The 20,803-nt window shown below is 42.6% G+C and overlaps 1 protein-coding gene across 10 annotated transcripts in view; it reads left to right on the forward strand.

Annotated features, from left to right (window-relative positions):
- Positions 1–20,803, forward strand: part of KCNMA1 (potassium calcium-activated channel subfamily M alpha 1) — a 4,085,072-nt gene that overhangs the window by 59,433 nt on the left and 4,004,836 nt on the right. The window lies entirely within an intron of this gene.

Genomic DNA, 20,803 nt, shown 5'->3' on the forward strand with positions numbered 1-20,803 from the left:
TGGCAAGTCTGATAGGCCCTCCAAGAAAGCATCTTCGTCGGCTCCAAGCTTGGAACTGTCGAAGGCACAGGACAAACAAACATGGTCATCAGATCTGAAGTCAGTCGAGTCCAACAAGACACAATCTCCTTCGGTTTCTCCAGTGTCTTTGGAACTGACCAGGAGCTATAAAAGAAACCGGTCTCCCTCCTTGGAGCCAGTACATTCTGTACCGCAGTCTCCACTGCTCCAGTCTGTGACAGGTAGTCACCATTCATCCACCCATTCCTCTCGATCATCCAAGAGCCTTTTGGATGATGATGTGAACAGGGTGGTGAAGAGGTTACTTAGGACTCCGGCCTTGGCAAAAATCTTATCGAGCCCAGTCTATATGGGCATGGAGACTACTGCCCAACCTACTTTGTTGTTGATTCCTCCTTCGACTCACCTGAGTTCAGAGCTGGAGTGCATGGAAGTCATTATGGTGGAACCATCGGATCCGAAAACCACTGGTCTCTCGGTTCTGACATCTGCTCCGATCTCATCGATACCTCCTTCTATCGAGGGTTCTTGGGGCTGACACTCCCTCGTCAGCTCCGGGGGTGGGGAGAGCAAGATCGGACCATTGTCGAATCCTACTCTCCCACTCGGGGCTTCAGTGCAGATGAGTTCGGCACCCACATCAGCCTCAGAGTCATTGCCCTTGGTGCGGGGGACATCTCCAGGCTCTTCGGAGCTGGAAACTCTCTCGGGCCAGGATCATGATGCCTTCGAGGTGATGAGGAGTGTGCTATCCTCCCAGACCACTCCACCCTTGGCTTCTGCTGCTCCATTCCTCTCAGGGCCAGTGTCTACCTCCACACCACCTCTCCATCCAAAGCATAGGGAACCAATGCCCCAGGATGCCCCCTCAGGCACCCCCCTTCCAAAACCTTCCCAGAGTACCCCTCTGAAGAGGTCCCTCAGAAGAGGACTTGTAAGAAGAAGCATTTAGACTCCCCCGAGTTTCTCATATCAGACACGGACTTGGAGGACTCAGAAGGGTCCCCACTGTCCCCCTCGGAAGATGTCTCATTTTCAGACATCCTGGAAATCCTCAAGCAGAGGTGTGGCTGGAAATCCCTTTCCCCTTCTGAAGACAAGCCCGTGTACCTGGAGGCTTTTGGCTCCCGACCCTCCACCTCTTGGGTGTCTCCTTCTTTTGACCAGCTACTGGGGGTCATCAGTCGAAAGGCATGGAGCTCTCCAAAATCTATGGAACCGGTTCCAAGGAGGCCTAGTAAGTTTATCACAGTGCCAGAGGACAAGCTTTTCCTGACTAAGGGTGTTCCAGTTGATGCTATGGTGGTTGCAGCAGCCGCAAAGAAGGAATTAGCAGAAACTTCTTCTGTCCATCTACCGAACAAGGAGTGCCGTACGATGGACAGATATGGGAAGTGTGTGTTTTTATCAGCGGCCTTTACCCTTAGGTCACTGAATTATTTGTCCCATTTCACTTGTCTCCAGAGGGATCTCCTCAAAGAGCATGGAGATACTCTTCAGGATCCTACAGCTGCCAGAGCTTCAGACAAGACTGCTTCCCAGGTTGTGACCTTGTCTTCTATTGTCAACTCCTCCATGCAACTCATCTCTTACGCAACTGATGGAGTGAGCAGGGCAGCAGGCACAGGAATTGCCTTATGGAGACATTCCTGGATGCGCCTTTGTGAGTTCATGGAGCACTTTAAGTCCTCCTTTACCAGCACCCCATTTGATGCCTCATCGTTGTTCGGGCCCAAGGTAAAAGAGACTCTTACCAGGTGCGAGTAAGATGGCAAAACTCTCCCTGCCATGGGAGTACATTTCTCCGTACCTACTAGACCTTATCCCAAAGGTCAAAAAGGTGGGAAAATGTGGTTCTGGAAATCCCAGGGAGCTTCGCTTGATGTACGTGTTGACTTTTCCCCCAGGGGCAGAGGGGGAAACAATAACGGGAGATGCTGCCCTCATGGCAGAGGGGGTTTGCAGAATCCGGGCGACAGAGATACGTTCTCTGCTAGGCCCTTTCTGCGCTCCTGAAAGGAGGCCTGCCTGTTCACCTCTGGAGGCAGTTGAGGGCAGATTATCACTGTACCCATTAGCCTGGCAAAGTATCACACAAGACACATGGGTACAGTTGATAATATCCAGGGGATATAGGATTCCTTTCTCCATGCCACCTCTTCCCAGAAAACAAAAATCAATCCCAGATGTGCCACCCAATCTACGGGATCAAGCAACCCTAGAAGTTCAAAGGTTGCTAGATAAACAAGCCATCCAAGAAGTCCCTGCAGACCAAATTGGATCCGGATCTTACTCAATGTTCTTTTTAGTTCCTAAGAAAACAGGGGACTGGAGACCCATTTTGGATCTCAGCAGACTGAAAAGTCTGTCAAGAAAACAAAGTTCCAGATGGTGACACTGCAGTCCATTCTTCCCTTTCTGGGAAAGGACAATTGGATGTGCTCCATCGATCTCCAGGATGCATACTACCACATCAAGATGGACAGGCAAGCCAGGAGATATCTACGCTTCCAGCTGGGAGCCAGTCATTACCAGTTCAGAGCTCTGCCCTTTGGTCTCACTTCCGCTCCCAGAGTCTTCACCAAATGCATGGCAGTAGTTATGGCTCACCTGAGGCATCTAGGATTCCAGGTGTTTCCATATCTAGATGACTGGCTCCTTACTGCCACCACCGAGCATCGACTAATCATTGCAACGGACATTAAAATTCGTCTCTGCTCAGAGTTAGGCATCACTATAAACTACGAAAAATCTGCTTTGTTGCCCTGTCAACATATTTCATTTATAGGAGAAGATTTAAATACAAAAGACATGATAGCAAAATTGCCTCAGGAGAGAGTGTCAACCATATGACATCAGGTGTCAATCTTGTTCAGGAGAAAGAAGATTCAAGCAAGATTTGTCCTCAAAGTGCTAGGCTCGATGGTGGCAGCAATAACACTAGATGTTATGTTGTCCCTATTTTACCTTCATTCTTGCTGTTTGAGTTCAGAGCCGATCCTCAGCTCTGACTCGGCCGTATACTATAGCTCGAGAGCTTTTACTGGCTCAAGGCTAGCCCCTATCCCAATGTGCCTAGCAGTAGTTACCCAGATTTTGTTTGCCACTTGCAGCATTGAGATTGCTTGTACTGGCTCAGGCTAAGTGTTTTTTCTTTTTGACTAAATTCTAACCTTTGGATGAAGATAGTGTTAGTTTCTGGATATCATTGAGTGTTAGAGTGTTTTCTGATTAGATTAGCTCCTTTTCTAACCTTTTCTGCTGCTGTTTTGTTACTGTTGTGGCCATCGTTGTTCTTTAGGCCTTCCTTGTCCTTGTGAACCTGTTTTAACTTGAGGGTTCTTTTCATTTCAGCCCTGCGTTTTTAATTAAAGGGCTTTTTTTTCTCTTCTCTCTCTTCTCTACATTAAGTTAGAGGCTCTCCTTGGTTGGGGGAGTTCACCATTTTACTTAGAGGCTCTTCCCCTTCCCACTTTCTTTTAAAAAAAAAAAGTTAAAGTTACAGTTGTAGTTATAGTGATAGTTCAGTTTTATTGTTACTGTCACTGTTCTTGGTGTCTGTTGCAGTTACTTGATAATATGTCTAAGGATTCCACTAAAGAGACAGAACCTTCGGGTTTTAAAAAGTGTGACTCCTGCTGTCAAAAGATGTCCCTTACGGACAGGCACATGAGTTGTATTTATTGTTTAGGGGCTGTCCACTTGCAGGACTCGTGTTCCATATGTCATGCCTTTAGTTCTCTGGTTCTGCAGCAGAGGAAAAATAAGTTGATTTTGATTGGCTTTTTGAAGAGCCCCTTTGATGCTTCTTCTGAGGGTACTCAGTCAGTCAAAAACAGGACAAGTCTGTTATACCATCGTCCTCATCGGCTCCGATTTCGGAGTCATCCAAAGCAAAGGAAAAAACTTTGGGTTTGTCGGATCTGAGTGTTGGTTCTGACAAAGCTCTTTCTCCGGCAGCTCCATCAGTAGTCTCAGAGCCAGTCAGGACTCACAAGAGAACCAGGTCTCCCTCTCTGGAACAGGTGCGGTCTGTTCCACAGTCTCTGCTTTTGCAGTCTGTGGCAGGCAGTCATCAGTCTTCCACCCATTCCTCTTGAGGCACGGAACTCCACTATTCACATGTGTACACAACTGGGCATCACCATAAACTACAAAAAGTCTGCCTTGTTGCCTTGTCAGTATATTACATTTATAGGGGCAGATTTAGACACAAGGGCCACGATAGCAAAACTGCCTCATGAAAGAGTGTTAACCATTCGTCATCAAGTTTCAATCCTCATTGAAAACAAGAGAATCCAGGCAAGATTTGTCCTCAAGGCCTTGGGTTCGTTGGCTGCAGCAATTACTCTGGTCCCTATGGCGTGCTTACTCATGAGAATTCTGCAGTGGCTCCTTTTTGCTCAATGGTCATTCCAGAATTTGTCAATGTCACATCAGATATGGATCACGGAGTCTTGCAAGAAGGACTTAGCATGGTGGCTTCACTCCCCTCTGGTGTCAATGGGCAAACTGTTTCTAACCCCCCAACCCATAGCCGCAGTAACCATGGATGCTTCCCAGATTGGGGGGGGGGGCATTATCTGGGGCAGACTATTCAAGAGACTTGGCAGGAACATGAATATCACTTGCACATCAATGTCCTAGAGATGAGAACGGTGCTTCTGGCATTGCAAGCACTTCAAGACTCTCTACCTACACGGACTATAGCAATTCAGACAGACAATATGTCGGTAGTGTGGTACATCAACAAACAGGGTGGAACCAGGTCTTATCCCTTGTGTTGAGAAGCTCTACGAGTTTGGCAATGGCGATGTCTTCCCAACATTTTCTGGTTGGAACGCACATCCCAGGGATTCCAGCGTGATAGCGGACAAGCTCAGCAGGGCTATTCTGATGCCTCATGAGTGGTCCCTGAAACAGGAAGTTGTGGACTTGAATTTTTGCAAATGGGGCCAGCCATGCTGTGATCTCTTTGTCACCACCCTCAACAACAAATGCAGCAGCTACTTTGCCCTAATCCCACCACCGGGACAGTCACTCAGGGACACACCTGTTCACTATTGGCCCCCAGGACTGCTTTATGCCTTTCCACCATTTCCCCTGATCCCCAAGGTTCTTCAGAAAGCACAGTCATTGGGTTGCAAGTTAATCCTCATTGCCCCTTACTGGCCTCATCAGATATGGTTCCCATTCCTTTGGCCTTATCTGCAGGATGAGCCTTGGATCCTGGACCCAGCTCCATATCTCCTGATGCATCGGTTGGATGCTCTCCACCCTTCCATTCAAACTCTCAAGCTGATAGCTTGGTTTCTGCACTTCCAGTCTTAGCCAGGCTTCCCAATGTTTCTCCGGCAGTTCAACACATTTTGATTTTCTCCCATAAGCCCACTACAAGGAAACTTTATGCTAGTAAATGGAAGAGGTTCTCTTGTTGGACAAGCAAAAATAAGATTGATCCCTTTACTGCACCCATTTCAAAGATTCTCAAATTTCTTGCTGAAACCTTTGAGCAAGGAGCAGCAGCAGCTACTCTCCAGGCTCAGCTGGCTGCCATTTCTAATTTCCATGTGGGAGAAATGGGCTCCAACATCATGTCCCATAGGCTATGTAAAGCATTCCTAAGAGGTACTACCCTCTTAAGACCTCCATTAAGAGAACCTCTCCCCCCGGGACCTAAATTTAGTTTTAGACGCTCATATTATTCCCCCCTTTGAGCCATCTGCTTCTTGTCCACTGAAATTTCTGACATGGAAGATCCTTTTCTTAACTGCAATTACCACAGCTAGAAGGGTTTCAGAATTACAGGCCTTATCTATTCATCCCCCTTACTTGATTTTCCACAAACATAGAGTTTCTCTTAGAACCAACCCCTCTTTCTTACCCAAGGTGTGTTCTGAGTACAATTTGAATCAATCCATAGAGCTTCCTATTTTCTTCCCCAGTCATAGCAACAAGGCAGAGTGTAAGCTCCATTAGTTGGATGTTCATAGACAGTTATGTTTTTATTTACACAGGACCAAGGACTTCAGAAAATCTGACCAATTGTTCCTATCCTTTGCAGAGAATAAGAAAGGTTGTTCAGTCTCAAAGGTGACTTTATCTAAGTGGTTTTCAGACACTATAATTTACATCTACAATTTGTGCAACAAAAAACGTCCAGGAAAAATTAAAGGACACTCAACAAGGAGCCTTGGCTACCTCTATTGCTTTTCAAGCCAGACTGCCTTTGGATTTGATCTGTGCAGCAGCTACTTGGGCTAATCCTCATACCATTATCACTCATTACAAAGTAGATGTGGCCTCCCAGGAAAAGGGCATCTTTTGGCTCCATGGTCCTGAAGAGTTTTTTCCAGTGAGCCACCCAATAAACAGGTGCTGGGGACATGGTTCCAAACAGCAAAAATTAAGGTGAGATAGGGACAACATAACATGAAGTTATGTACTCACCATAACGTTCCATGTTTGTTATCCTTAATCTCACCTTCCTTCTTGCGTCCCACCCTCCTTCCCCCTTCCTGGAGAATCAAGAGGAATTCCTTTTTATTGGCTACACTGCCTGAGTTTCCCTTTACCATGCCATTTGGTTAGTCCTAGTATCCCCTTCTTACTCTTGCTGATGGTTTACGCCTTTATATGCAGGTGTTCTCTTATATGTAAAATAGAGGTTTTTTTCTGCCTGTATGGTCTAGTGCTAGATTATCACAAACAAGATCTGGGTAACTACCACTAGGCATGTTGGGATAGGGGCTAGCAGTGAGCCAGTAAAAGAGTAAAAGCTATCGAGCTATAGTATATGGCCGAGTTGGAGCCAAGGATCTACTCTGAACCCAAACAGCAAGAAGAAAGGCGAGATCAAGGACAGCAAACATTGAACGTTATGGTGAGTTCTTAACTTCTTTTTCCCTTGGCATGCTTCCATATGAGGGTATTGCAGTGGCTTCTGTTTGCTCAATGGTCCATGCAGAATCTACCCATGTCACATGAGATTCTCATTATGGACACCTGCAAACAGTATCTACAATGGTGGCTTCAGTCTACACACATAACGATAAGACAGGCCGTTCATCCTTCCCCAACTGGTACTCACAGTGACCACAGATGCTTTCCAGATGAGGGAGGCATTATCTGAGACAGACTGTTCAAGGGACTTGGCAGCAACAGGAGTACCACTTGCACATCAATGTTCTGGAGATAAGAGTGGTGCTTCTGGCATTGCAAGCACTTCAGGGCTGTCTACCAATGGGGACGATTGCAATTCAAACAGACAACATGTCCGTAGTGTGGTACATCAACAAGCAAGGCAGAACCAGATCTTACCCCTTGTGTCGAGAGGCTCTAAGATCATGGCAGTGGGTGGAGTCTTCTCAGTGTTTTCTGATTGCAGCGCACATCCCGGGAAAATCCAACATAATAGTGGACAAGCTAAGCATGCAATTCTGATGCCACACGAGTTGTCCCTAAAGCAGGAAATTGCAAATCAATTTTTTTGCAAGTAGGGCCAGCCTTGTTGCGACCTTTTTGCCATGTCCATCAATACCAAATGCAACAGCTATTTTGCCCTGGTCCCCCAACCAGGGCAGTTACCCAGGGGTGCACTTGTTCACAATTGGCCCCTGGGACTTCTTTATGCTTTTCCCCTGTTTCCTCTAATACCCAAAGTTCTTCAGACAGCAAAATCACTGGATTGCAAGCTAATCCTCATTGCCCCTTAGTGGCCTCATCAGATTTGGTTCCCCTTCCTATGGCCCCATCTCCAAGAGGAGCCTTGGACCCTGGACCCAGTTCCAAATTTCTTAGTGCATCAGTCAGGAATGCTCCACCCTTATATTCACACCCTCAGGCTGACAGCTTAATATATCCACTTCCCGTCTTAGCCAGGCTTCCTGACATTTCCCCAGCAGTACGACCCATTTTGATCTCTTCTCACAAATCTACAACTAGAAATATTTATGTCAGCAAATGGAAGAGGTTCTCTTGTTGGGCAGCCAAAAATCATATTGACCCTTTTACTGCATCAATTCTGAAGATCCTGGAATTCCTAACTGAGAATTTGAACCAAGAGGCAGCTGCAGCCACCATTCGAGTTCAGCTGGCTGCTATTTCCAATTATCATGTTGGAGAAATAGGTTCCAACATTATGTCCCACAAGTTAAGCAAAGCTTTCCTAAAAGGTACTATCCTCTTGAGACCCCCAATAAGAGAACCACCTCCTCCTTGGGATCTAATCTTAGTCCTAGCCTCCTTGATTCTCCCTCCTTTCAAACCAGCTGCTACTTATTCTCTGAAGTTCTTGACTTAGAAAACAATCTTCTTAACTGCCATTACCTCAGCTTGGATGGTATCAGAATTACAAGCTCTCTCCATTCCCTTATTTAATTTTTCACAAAGACAGAGTTTCTCTCAGAACCAATCCCTCCTTTCTACCAAAAGTTTGCTCTGAGTCAAATTTAAACCAGTCAATAGAACTCCCTGTTTTCTTCCCAAATCATGGCAACAAGGCAGAATATAAACTCCACCAACTGGATGTGCATAGGCAGTTACATTTCTACTTGCACAGGACAAAAGAATTCAGAAAATCCGACCAATTGTTTATATAATTTTCAGAGAACAGAAATGGTACTTCAGTCTCAAAAGTATCGCAATGACTTACAGACACCATCACTTATGTTTATAGCTCAAAGCACAAACAACTACCAAGAAAAATTTGTGGGCATTCCACTAGAGCATTACCTACCTCTATGGCATTTCAGGCCAGACTGCCTTTGGACTCAATATGTGTGGCAGCTACTTGGGTAAATCCTCATACCTTCATCTCTCATTGCAAGGTAGATGTAGCCTCCTGGAACAGGACATCCTTTGGTCTCACGGTTCTGAAGAGTTTACTCCCTTGATCCACCCAAGAAAGAAGGTGCTGGGGACGCTGTCCCAGCAAGCAAGAATTAAAGCAAGATAGGGACAACATAAAATAAAAAAGTTATGTACTCACCATAACGTTCCATGTTTGTTGTCCATGATCTCGCCTTCTTTCTTCTATCCCTCCCCCCTTCCCCCTTCCTGGAAGATTGAGAGGAATTATTTGGTATTTGGCTATATGTGCAATGATTCTCTTCCTGCCTCATGAATTGTATAGGCTTTGGGTCTATCAATGTTGTCTTCCTGGTACTGTTAGGGTTACATGTACATATATATATATATATATATATATATATATATATATATAAACACGACAAAACAAGAACCAAACAGGAGTGTACTGCTGAAAAAAATAGAGTATGAATGCAACAACAAGCAGCACTGAGACCATGGCCAGGGCAGATTTGTTCCACTACCACTTCTCAACACAAAAGTTTGTTTGTTTGTTGCAACACCTACAGGTGCTTGCTTTCGATTGTACTCCACATGCAAAAAAGCTCAGCAAGACACTTGGTTGAGCAGCCAAAATGTTTCAAATGTATTGTCTTCCCAAGCACAGTGTATATAATCAGCTCTACTTGAATATCAGCAAGTGTAGTTCACCTTCATTACCATAGACGACAACTGCATTCATTAAAACTATCAAGTATTTATTCACATCGAACAATAACTTAAAAATAAAACAAAAATAAAAAACAGGACAAAGGATAAGCTCTTTCGGGTCTCCTCAATAACCCTTCATCAGATCCATGTGTACTGTGCAGTTAGTGCCTGTTTAAAAATTGTTCTCTACCAATAGAGTGCTAGATAGCGGGTGATGTCACATCACACACATCTTCTCGAACCACGCCTCTTGAGCGCAGGTTTCATGGGAAATGTAGTGTTCAGTCCCGGTCTTCTATGAGCTTGTAGTTTTCCAATCCAATACATTTCTTCCTGCTCCAGTCTGTTGTTGTTATCACCTCCCCTTTCCGAGGTTAGAACAATTCTAAGCACTCTGAACTTGAAATTATGTCCTTCATTGTCCCTGACATGTTTGGTCAGAGGATTCTTATAATCTTTGAGTCTGATGTCACTTATATGTTTGGATAGTCTCTCCTTAAATTGTCTTACTGTCTTTCCAACATAGAAATGGTCACATAGATAGATATATATGTGTGTGTGTGTATATATAGGTTTACTATCATAATTTCGAAAATCAGAATGAAACAGGTATTAATAAATGAAATTAAATGCCGAAAATAGATAAAACCGAGTGTAATAAATGCCATAAAATGTGCACAAATGTCGAAAATGTCGAATCGTGACATTCTCGCCCGTTTTGCGGCAAACCACTCCAAACGTGCAATGCTGCTGTGAAATCAGTGTTTCCATGTGTAAGTGCAGTATAAATCCACAATAAGCATGTATTCCTTCCAGAAATGTGAATTCGAAACATGTGCATGTGCTCTGTCATACAAAATGCAATCCACGTGTTATGAGATCTGCAACAGTATTAATGCATTTACACTCAGATTTAGCACACAGTAAAGTAAGTAGCAGATATATCAAAAGGAGCAGTGGTGTGCCATGAATTGAACAAAGCCTAATGGTGTTAGATCATCCCGTTTTGCCAGCAGGCATTGTATCATATGTTCCTTGTCAGAAAGCCTACGTTTCTTTGGAGATGATGGGACACAATATAGGAACTTCTGTTTAACATCCTCTAAATGATTTTGCTCCAAACCTATGACATGCAGTACATCTGTGATGTACAGGTCCTTTTTCCTCAATATAGACCTCAGCCTACGGTGCCAGCCTTCGACAGCATGTTGGCTCCTTGGGTAGCCCATAGTACATGTTTCAGCCTGATTCCAGAATGGGACATCGAAGAGGGGGTGGTTGTCTCTCTGAGGTTGAACCCTTCATGCCATAGCGTCTAGGCTGTCCTAGAATGTAGTTATTCTTGAAAAACTCGCATAGAAGAGCACCCCTTTCACCCAACGCCTCCTCAATAGATGTAAATGTCTCCATAATGTGTTCTGTACGTATGAATGCAAGTGCAGGTATCTGCTTACATAGCTGTGCAAGTTGCGTATCTGTGCCATAAACCTGTGTCAGGTTCAGCTTTTGGATCTGCCTCCATATAATTTGGCACAGATGAAACCAGCAACCCTTAGCCATACTGATCGGTAGATGCTTCATGATGCTGTTAACCGCTCCCTTCTCAAAGTCACTCAGTACCATCCTGGGCTGGAACTGTAGATGTAATTCCTCACATAAGGCCATCAGGGTTGCCCAGAACTGATTGTAACACTCCTCACATTTGGACGGGAGTATGGCATAGACTACGGGTACTATCTTGCTGTTGCTAGAACCGTTCAAGCTACAATGAATGGAGTATACCTGCTTACGCGCCCTTGTGCTAATGGGGAAGGTCCCATCTACAAGAATATACTCAGTATTACAAAGCAGGCCAAGATTACCCTCCGTAGTGAGAATCACGACATCGTAGGTAATGCTACGGAAGGCACTGTGTTTAATGATAAAGTGGCCCTGCTTCAATGGTACCATTTCAGGGCTTAGATCTTTGAGACTAGCTAGATCTACCCTGGGATTTGTGCTATTTCTATGCCTGACCCTACGTACACACTGCTTAAGTGCATCAGTATTAGTCAAGGTGGTCACAACGTCGGTGGTTGCCAGTACCTCAGATACAATCCTACAGGGATCCTCCAAAGTCTGTTCATCATGTCTCTTAATGGCTTCCCATGCCCTTGTCTGCTCTACCCTGACAACATCAGGTGCGTGGAAATGTGCAATGCTTTTGAGTAGCTTCTCCTCACCAGCACAAGTCTCCATTATACAACGGCCCTTACACCTCTGCCTTGCCTTCTGGGTGCAACACCAGTAGGTTTTCTTGGGGTTTCTCTTTTCAAGATAGTATTGATACCCATCAATACAAAGGATTGCGCGACCCTTCTGAGACTTCACTGTGCCATACATATTGCCAATAACACCAGGATAGCTCACATTAGGCTGATCAGACATTTTACCTGAGCACACCTACAAATCAACAACAGTACCATGATCACTCATACTGTACTACATCTGTACTACTTAATACAGCCCTGCATCCATCGTATATGTAACAACCATCACTTACACCCCCCTGCCAAAATCACTGCAACAACAACAACAAACAACAGCTCCTTGTAGAACAGCAATATTCAACACAACTGAGTGACAACTCCCATAGCACATTAATATGTACAGCCTATAACAGACAGTAACCATAGCATAGTAATGTCTTCTGTCCACCAGTACTAATGTCCCTCACTACATAGCACAGTATTGGGAAGTCAGGGACATTTGCGCTGTTACAATCTCAACATGCAATATGTGTTTGTACTTAGCATAATGGAACTGTCAACATCCACCATGTCTGCTTCATCACTTCTATGTTCATCCTGCAATAAATAGATGATACTACTTACAGGTGACATTAACATTTACTTACTATGCCGTATATTACTCTGTATGATTACCTCTACCCACGGATTTGAAAGCACACCTAAGCACACATATACTGTATGTGGTAGCAATGACACCTGCTGAATAAACTCTTTTCAGCACAGGTGTCGGACCATTAAACTGCTTAGACACATATAATAAATTGCCAGTTCTATCCCAACTTTATTTACAGTGACGTATGTTTAATACATTGCTGCTAGGTTAGGGCTGCTACAACTCACAGCTGTCATGTTTACATTAACATTTACATATGCATTCTGCGTTTTCCTATCTGTATATTGAACATTTGACTAACAGAATGTACAATAACATAAGACTGTACATCAGTTGCATTTGTCTGGGTTATACTCACCCTTCCACAGTCCTCCCTGAGTCTAATCCACTGTGTGTGTAAGCCATGGGCTGACAATGTCGATAAATCCACCTGCTGCAAGCTATACAACTGACATTTCCTCACGTCGGCAGGTAGCCGCACCCTCTATACATGCTGTCATGAGTGCGACATGCTGATCCACATCGCGCCTGTGCTAGCGTCATCATATTTTGTCAGATTCAGATGTACGACTGTCAGTAGTCCGAATTGCTTATCTTGGCGAACTACAGGATTCGATATTGTGATCATGCAGGAATCATTGCAGTCAACATTGTGATTACCATTCAGTTGTGCAGCAGGTCTGTGGACGGCAACATTATGATAGTAATCCATATATATATATATATATATATATATATATATATATATATATATATATATGTTTAGTCTAGTGTTATGGTGATCACAAATGAGATCTGGGTAACTCTCGCTAGGCATGTTGGAACAGGGTCTAGCCTCGAGCCAGTGGCAGCTCTCGAGCTTTGGAATGAGGCCGAGTCAGAGCCGAGTATCGGCTCCGAACCCAAGAAGCAAGAAAGTAGGCAAGATCATGGAAAACAAACATGGAACATTATGGTGAGTACATAACTTTTTTTTCATCAATAAAATACATGAAATAGTGCAGTGCTGCCTGATAATTGGGACTTAAGATCACCTGGAGTGGTTAGCAAGTGGGACATTTTATGAGTGGAACCTTATCAGTAGGGATTCACTGATCACATCTCCAGTTATGTGCTCTGTTTTTACACACACATACATGCATAAAACCATACATACGCACACACACACACACACACACACACACACACACACACACACACACACACACACACACACACACACACACACACACACACATTTTAACGTGTTGGAAATTCTGTCCATTTATTTGGAATGGTCCTAAATGTTTAGTCAGCAGCATTGTAAAAGCATGAATTTGTATGTTTGATACAAAGTAAAGAAGGGCACTTGTTTGAGCCTAGTCATTGTTATGATATTTTATGGAATATACCTAATATAAGAATAATGAAAAATAGCTGTAAAACAAGTTGTCCTTATGGCTGCTAAAAGTGGCAGATATAATGTCCTTTATAGTATTATTGTGGCAAGATATGTATTGTATTAAAGTAACTATTTTGATGTTTATTTATATCATGAAACTTTGGCCTAAAGTGTTTTTCTAACTTAAAATTCATGTCTTAGACAAAATATGTTGATATCCTTCTACAATGGACCTGAAAGTTGACATCAGTAATTTCTAGGTTTGTGTAACTTGTCATAAATATCAAGATGACAAAGACCTGTAATATCTTTTACCTTTGCATCATTTGGTGTAGGCAAAATATAAGTCCTAGCTACAGATATGGGTCCTTTTGTGGTACACTCATTAGGAAGAAGGGTAGATTATGTCTTACCTATCACAACATGACATGCCCTTCACAATAAGAGCCACTGTATATGGTATTTCTCAAGCAGAGGGAAACAGCATGGCATAACCAGAAAGAAGAAGGACACAACCTAATATACCCATCAAAATAAGGGCCATTGCTATATTACATGTGATAGGAAGAAGACCATAGCATGATCTGGGAGATGTTGGCCCATAGTGCGGTATATCTGACAGTGTAAGGGCACATAATACATCTAGCAGGAAGACAACCCAGCAAATGTAGGGTCTGCATTATGATGTATCTAACAGAAAAAGGGCCACAGCATGACATAACTAGCTGGAAGATGAAGTACTAGCCAGCTGTCATTTATTTATTTGTCTGTTTGTTAATTGGGTAAGCTGACCGTACACAAGTTGTCCTTTTCAGGGGTGACCTAGTAGCACTGTCTGGTTAAGTGACTTCTTACCTGAAGGGTACATTACTTGAAAGATAATTCTGTCATAGTTTTGCCAGTGGCTGGCTTACAAACTTGCTAAAAAAAGAAAAAAACGAGCACAAGAAACTCAAGTCTGCTTGTTTTATTGTCATTTATTGCATGTGGCTTAATGAATTTGCTATCTTAGCTAGTGTGCCTTATGACTTTCTAATTCATTTGCTATTGTGTTCACTAATTTGTAGCAAAGTCTTGAGTCACATTGTAAGTAGTATAAACTTTTATATGTTTTAACTGTTCAAAGTGAATTCATCTTGTTAGTAAGTCATCTCTAATATGTAATCATTCCCATGTCTAACACTCATTCTTTCCCCTTCATTTCCCTTTATATGTACATTTTTAGTACATCAAGGTAAGAAATGCATGAAATTATTGTATGTTCCTAGGATGAAAATGTAAGTTCAAATGTGCTAGAGTAGTGATTTTAAGAGATATTTGCTTAGTGTAGTAGTATAGTGTAGAGCATGCCTTCACTGCCAAACGTCTTGAATAAGTATTCATTTTGTAGCTCAGCTTTAAGTAGGCAAGCACCCTTACTAATCTATAGACATAAATATCTGCTAGATATGGGTGGGATTTTCCAAAGGATGCCTCACAGATCTATTACGCCCCATTTTGGTCAGTGCTGTTGATGTATGAATTTTTAAATTTGAATTTAAAACATGAAAAAGTATATATGCCTTGACTGACATAGTGAAGCTCAAGTAAATTCAAAGCAAACATAAGGTCTGTGTTGGAGTCCCCTTTTGAAAATCTCTTCCAGTGTCTTTTTCTTACAGGAGCATGCTTAAAACTTGGCTGTAGGATGTTCCCAGTTACTTTGTTGTTTTGGGGACTTGTTTTGTTGTAATTTGCATCTGCATAAATGTTGCATTAAGCAGAAACTTAGCACCATTTGAGGCATCTGCTAATGTATTTGCTAACAGGGTTACATGTGAACTGTCTTCTGTCTTGTCAGGACATCTGCACAAAATAGTAGAACTTGTCAATTTATTCTGTATGGTGACTTTTTAACTTAATAAATATAAACACATACTGACATATATTCTTCAAAGATTGAGCAGTCATTTATGATTTTTCCCTCAGTACCTGATGAAACATTTAATGAGATTCAGTCTAATCAAAAGCTTTCTACGCAATTTGTTGTTTTCTTATGAAGTGCCATACAAGTTTATTGGCTAATATTTACTATGAAATTAAAAAAAAAAAAAAACAAACATAAAAGATGTATTTTATGTTTGTTTTTGTTTGTTTTTTAATGGTTGTTAGAAATGTGTAAGTGTATACTAGCTGCACAACAAAGGGTAGTTTTATCATCTGATTGTGTGTGTTTGAATTTGTGTGTGTGTATGGATGTGAATGCGTACATATATACACAAACACAAACAATAAAAACACATACATATAGTTATGTTTTGCTCTGCCAATACAATTTGGAGTGACACACTGAAAACATGTTTTTATTTGCTTCTAGTAATTTAGACTGGGGATACATGGGAATTCATGAAAATTCCTAACAGTTCAGAATTGTTGTTGTTGTATCTTTCAGCTTTTCCCGGTTAGGGGTCACCACAGCGGAACTCCGGTCCGCTAATGATTGGCAGTAGATTTTTACGTACCGAGTTGCCAGCCCTGACGTACAACCTTCAATGAAGGTACACCCATTCACGCATGTCTCCACACAAAAGACGCTTTAGCTGAGAATCGAACAGGACAACATCTTACTGTGAGGCGACAACGCTACTGCAGCACCACCACCGCAGCCTCATTGTCAAATTATCTCAACCCCCTTGAATTAGTAATGCTGCTGATCTTAACTCTTAACATCTTAGCTCAAGAAATCTAACAATGCCAAAAATAATTGGGGAAAGAGGCCCAAAAATAGGGACAGATTTTAGATAGTGCTGTTAAAAACTTAGAAAGTATACATTTCCTGAAGGATATGAAGTCTGAAACTCAAATGGCTGTTATTATTTAGTGACTTCCATCCTCAGTGATTTTCCAGAAAACACAACTTTTATGAGGAACAAAGCAAAAATGTTAGGCAAAAATCTAGACATTCTGCTAAAATCTGGACAGTCAAGAGCTATGCTATAGATGCAGGCTTTGACATTTTGGCCACAGATGTCCTAAGCATGAGCATGTGCTGAGCCATATCAGACTCATAGTCGGATTGATACTAGACAGTACAAGAGGATTTCTAGTATCTGTAAAAGACTCTTTTGGTTGATCCAGTGACAACAAAGTTAGATTAATGAAGAGGATCCCTCAGCACTTGTCTCTAGGAAGTCTTCCAGCATATACAAGGTAATGTAGACTGCTGTGTAAGTTTAGGAAAAGGTGTATACTTTTGCACCGCTAGTAGTTAGGGCTTTTAATTACTCAACAAACATAACATAAAAGCAAAAGAGCAACATTTTCAGGTAAGCTGAATCCCTGTATGTAGAGTTACCACCTGTCACTTTTAATTTTTAAGTGAATTAGAGTAATATTGTCCCTGATCTCGGGCCTTTATCTCCCATTATTTTTGGCTTTGTCACCGAGGTTTGAGCAAAGAAGCTGAGATGTATGCTCCCAAACTCAAAATCCTTCAACACATATGCAGCCCTACACACCCGGTAAAACATCAACGTACATCACCTGTGCAGTCAAATACTCAGGTCAGAGTAAACTTTTAATTTTTTAATCTGTTTTGTCTACTGGCTTCCTGTAATTTGCTTTTAAAATGAAATAAATCACTTCACCTGTGAGACTAGCAGTCTTAAAAAAACACCTTAACTCTTTCCTTATTTCAGGAAAAACATGGTCAGTACCTCCTTAAGTCTAATGAGCTGCTGCTGTATAATAACATGTATCATCCAGGAATTCTTCTCAGTAGCCTGGCCCATAGAGCATTCCCACACTGACTTAGTGCAGCAAAAAGTTAATTGCAAAGCTAGTCCTATAGCTTAGTGAATTTTCCAGTAAAGCACAGCATTGTATTTTTGTCCCCTCTCCCTATCAGTGTATTACCGCAGCCCAGTGGCTGCAATACCTGAATCCAGCTGGCTCATTCATTTCACAGGAGTGGAGGTAGGCTGAAGTCCAACAGCCCGTTCATTCTTGACTTAGGAAGCCTTTTTAGCTCATTTATTCACCCAGCAGCAAAAGTCTACTGCCAGTCATTAGCAGACCGGAGTTCCGCTGTGGCGACCCCTAACCGGGAAAAGCCGAAAGACACAACAAAAATTCTCCTGCAGCAAAAGTCTGGTTGGTAGTAAGGAAAAGGCCAGCTGTGACTCCTCTGGAATAGTCTAATCTTCTTGATGCAGCACAATCTAACATGACCTCTGCAGGTGGGTGATACACCCAGTTGCTGCTAGTTGTCACCAATACCATGGGCCCTGCAGCCTTCCCCCTCCAGTATGAGTGAGCTGACGTCAGTCACTTAAGTCTATTCTCTCCTACCTGGTCTGCCTTAGACACCCTCTCTGAAACTTCTTGGATCCAGGGCTCTGACTTCTCTCTTAGCCATAACTCTTTGCCGTCTGCCTTGGCACCTCAGATCTCATTTGCTACTTTAAGCATCAGACATGTTTTCAGAAAAGGGTTCTTCTTTATACATTGTGTATTTTTTGTGACATCCGCATTGTTCCAAAATCCTCTCCTACTAAGATATTAGTCTCTCATGTTTTTTTCTGTTTTATAGGTTATCTTGTTTAAAAAAAAATAAAAAAAGATTTTAGTTATTGGGATTAGGCTAGGCCTCAGCATAATGAACACTCTCATTTTAGTAATAGTTGGTAGCTAGCTGAGTGTCTTAGTGTATAGTTCATTTGAATTTAGACTGAAACTTTCCTTTTTGGACAAGATGCCAGAGGGTCAGGGGTGTATGAAATGTACTGAATGCTACAACAAAATTACCCTCAAGATCCTAACTCTTTGTATGTTTACTGTTTGGGTACTGCCCATCTTGACAGCAATTGCAATGTCTGTGCCTCTTTCATTACTAGGGTCCTTCAAACTCAAAGGGAAAAGTTGATAGTTTAAAGGTCTTCTCCCTCCTCAGACAGAGTCTTCCCTTCCTGTAACTTCATTATCATTCACTGTGGCTTCATCTGCATCTAAGAAACAAGATAAGACCAAGTCTAAGGACAAAGATAAGAGTAGTGAGAAAGAGAGGTTAGAGAATGAAAAGAGAGAGAAAGAAAAAGAGAAAAAGAAAAGCTGGAGAAATCCAGGAAGGTGTCTCTGGATCTTACCTCTTAACTGTACCTTATATTTTTGGTCTGTTCTTCATAAAAATTGTGTTTTTTGACAAATTACCAGGATGATCTAAAGATTAAAGTCACTAAATAATGACATGCATTTGAGTTTCAGGCTTCATATCATTCAGAAAAAAATGCATGCTAACACAAATTCTGTTGTCCTAACAACTTTCTAAGTTTATAAGAGCAATATTTAAAATGTGTCATTATTTTATGGCCTTTGTATCCCCATTGTATCAAGCTTTATCCAGATTTCTTGCACTAAGAGGTTGAGAGGTATGGTCTAGATCCCACTGCTTCTGCTGGTCCAGATCATAAAATTCCAAAAAGGCCAGATCTGTTGCTACCTCAGACCTGTCTCTCCTATCCTCAACTCTGATTTTCATCAAAGCCTCTAATCCTGAGGTTTCACTGTCCTATTTTACAGAAGAGATTTTTAAGACCATTCTCAGTGGCATCTTCCATTTGGTCATCCAGAATCCTCACCAAGCAAGATGTCAATAAATGATGTGGAGAATTGTGAGAAAGCAAATTCAGGTTGTAGTTCTCTCAGCACTGTTATCCTTGAATACACTGAGTACTGGTCCAACAATCCCTTCACTGTTGTTTCCAGTACCTGTCTGGCCTTTCAGTCCAGTTGTCATGGATCCAACTTGCCTTAGTGCATCTTTATCAGAGCCAGCAGGTCTTACTACTTTGACTTTGATGGTTTCCCTACCTCTTTCGACTCAGAGACACTTGGAATGGGAAGAGTCTCAGAGCTGAGGCATCAGTGCCAGGAATTGAGAGGATAGGTTGTCTCCAAAGTTATCAGAGCCATCTGTTCCTCTCAGGGCTTTGGCCCATGACAGCTCAGGTCCAAGGTTGGTTCAGAGCTGGGCACAGTTAGGATTGAGTTCCATTCTTCTTAAGCAGGAGGAGATCTCCCTCAGGTATGATGGCAACTTTGATGTTTGAGGCCTTTGAAAGGGTTTTGGCTGGACCAAGAGAAAAGGTGTCCCCACTCAGCTCAGCTCCAACCTAACCTCAACAGGAATTTGCTTCTTCTTCCCATTGTTCTATCTGACAGGGACAGTCAGCACCACAGGCTTCAAAGACAACTCACTACATGAGTTCCAGTCTGATTCAAATCCTTCTGATCACCCATCAGTTTAGGTTTACAGGAAACAGACATGCAAACACTTCCTGGAGTCTTTTACAGAAGACATGGAATTGGATGAAGGTGAAAGATTCCCCAAGATCTCTCATGGAAGACATAACCTTTGGTGAGATCCTAGAACTGATGAAACAATAAGGCAATGGTCCACAGATGACCTTTCACCAGATTAGACCATGTTCATGGAGGCCTTTGGTTCCAGCTCAACTTCACCCTGGGCAGAACCACCCATTGATCCCCTGATTGATCTTATGGCAATATGGGCTTGGAAGACCCTTATGTGGTAGAACCCATACTAAAGAAACCAGATAGGATCTTGGCAGCACCCAAGAACAGGAGACACTGGAGTAAGGGTCCACCAGAAGGTGCCATAGTGGTAGTAGCAGCTACCAAGAAGGAACTGTCAGAGGAAAGTTCCTCTGTTCAACCCCTAACAGGGAATCTAGGGTACTGGAGAGGTTTGGGAAATGGACGCATACTTTAGCGACCTTCACCCTTCGAGTGCTGAACTACTTGGCTCGTGTAACCTAATTTCAGAGAGATTTGACTAAAGAGTTCTCCAAGTCTTTCTCAGGTTACCCACCTGCAGATGTCCAAAAGACTGAGGACTCCCAGCTCACCACCTTGCAATGTATATCAAAAGTCATCATGTTACTGCTGTCAAATGAAGCTGATGGTACAGTAAGAGCAGCA

The sequence above is a fragment of the Protopterus annectens genome, chromosome 14.part0 (assembly GCF_019279795.1).
Source record: "Protopterus annectens isolate FY-2018-M chromosome 14.part0, PAN1.0, whole genome shotgun sequence".
NCBI classification, from domain to species: Eukaryota; Metazoa; Chordata; order Ceratodontiformes; family Protopteridae; genus Protopterus; species Protopterus annectens.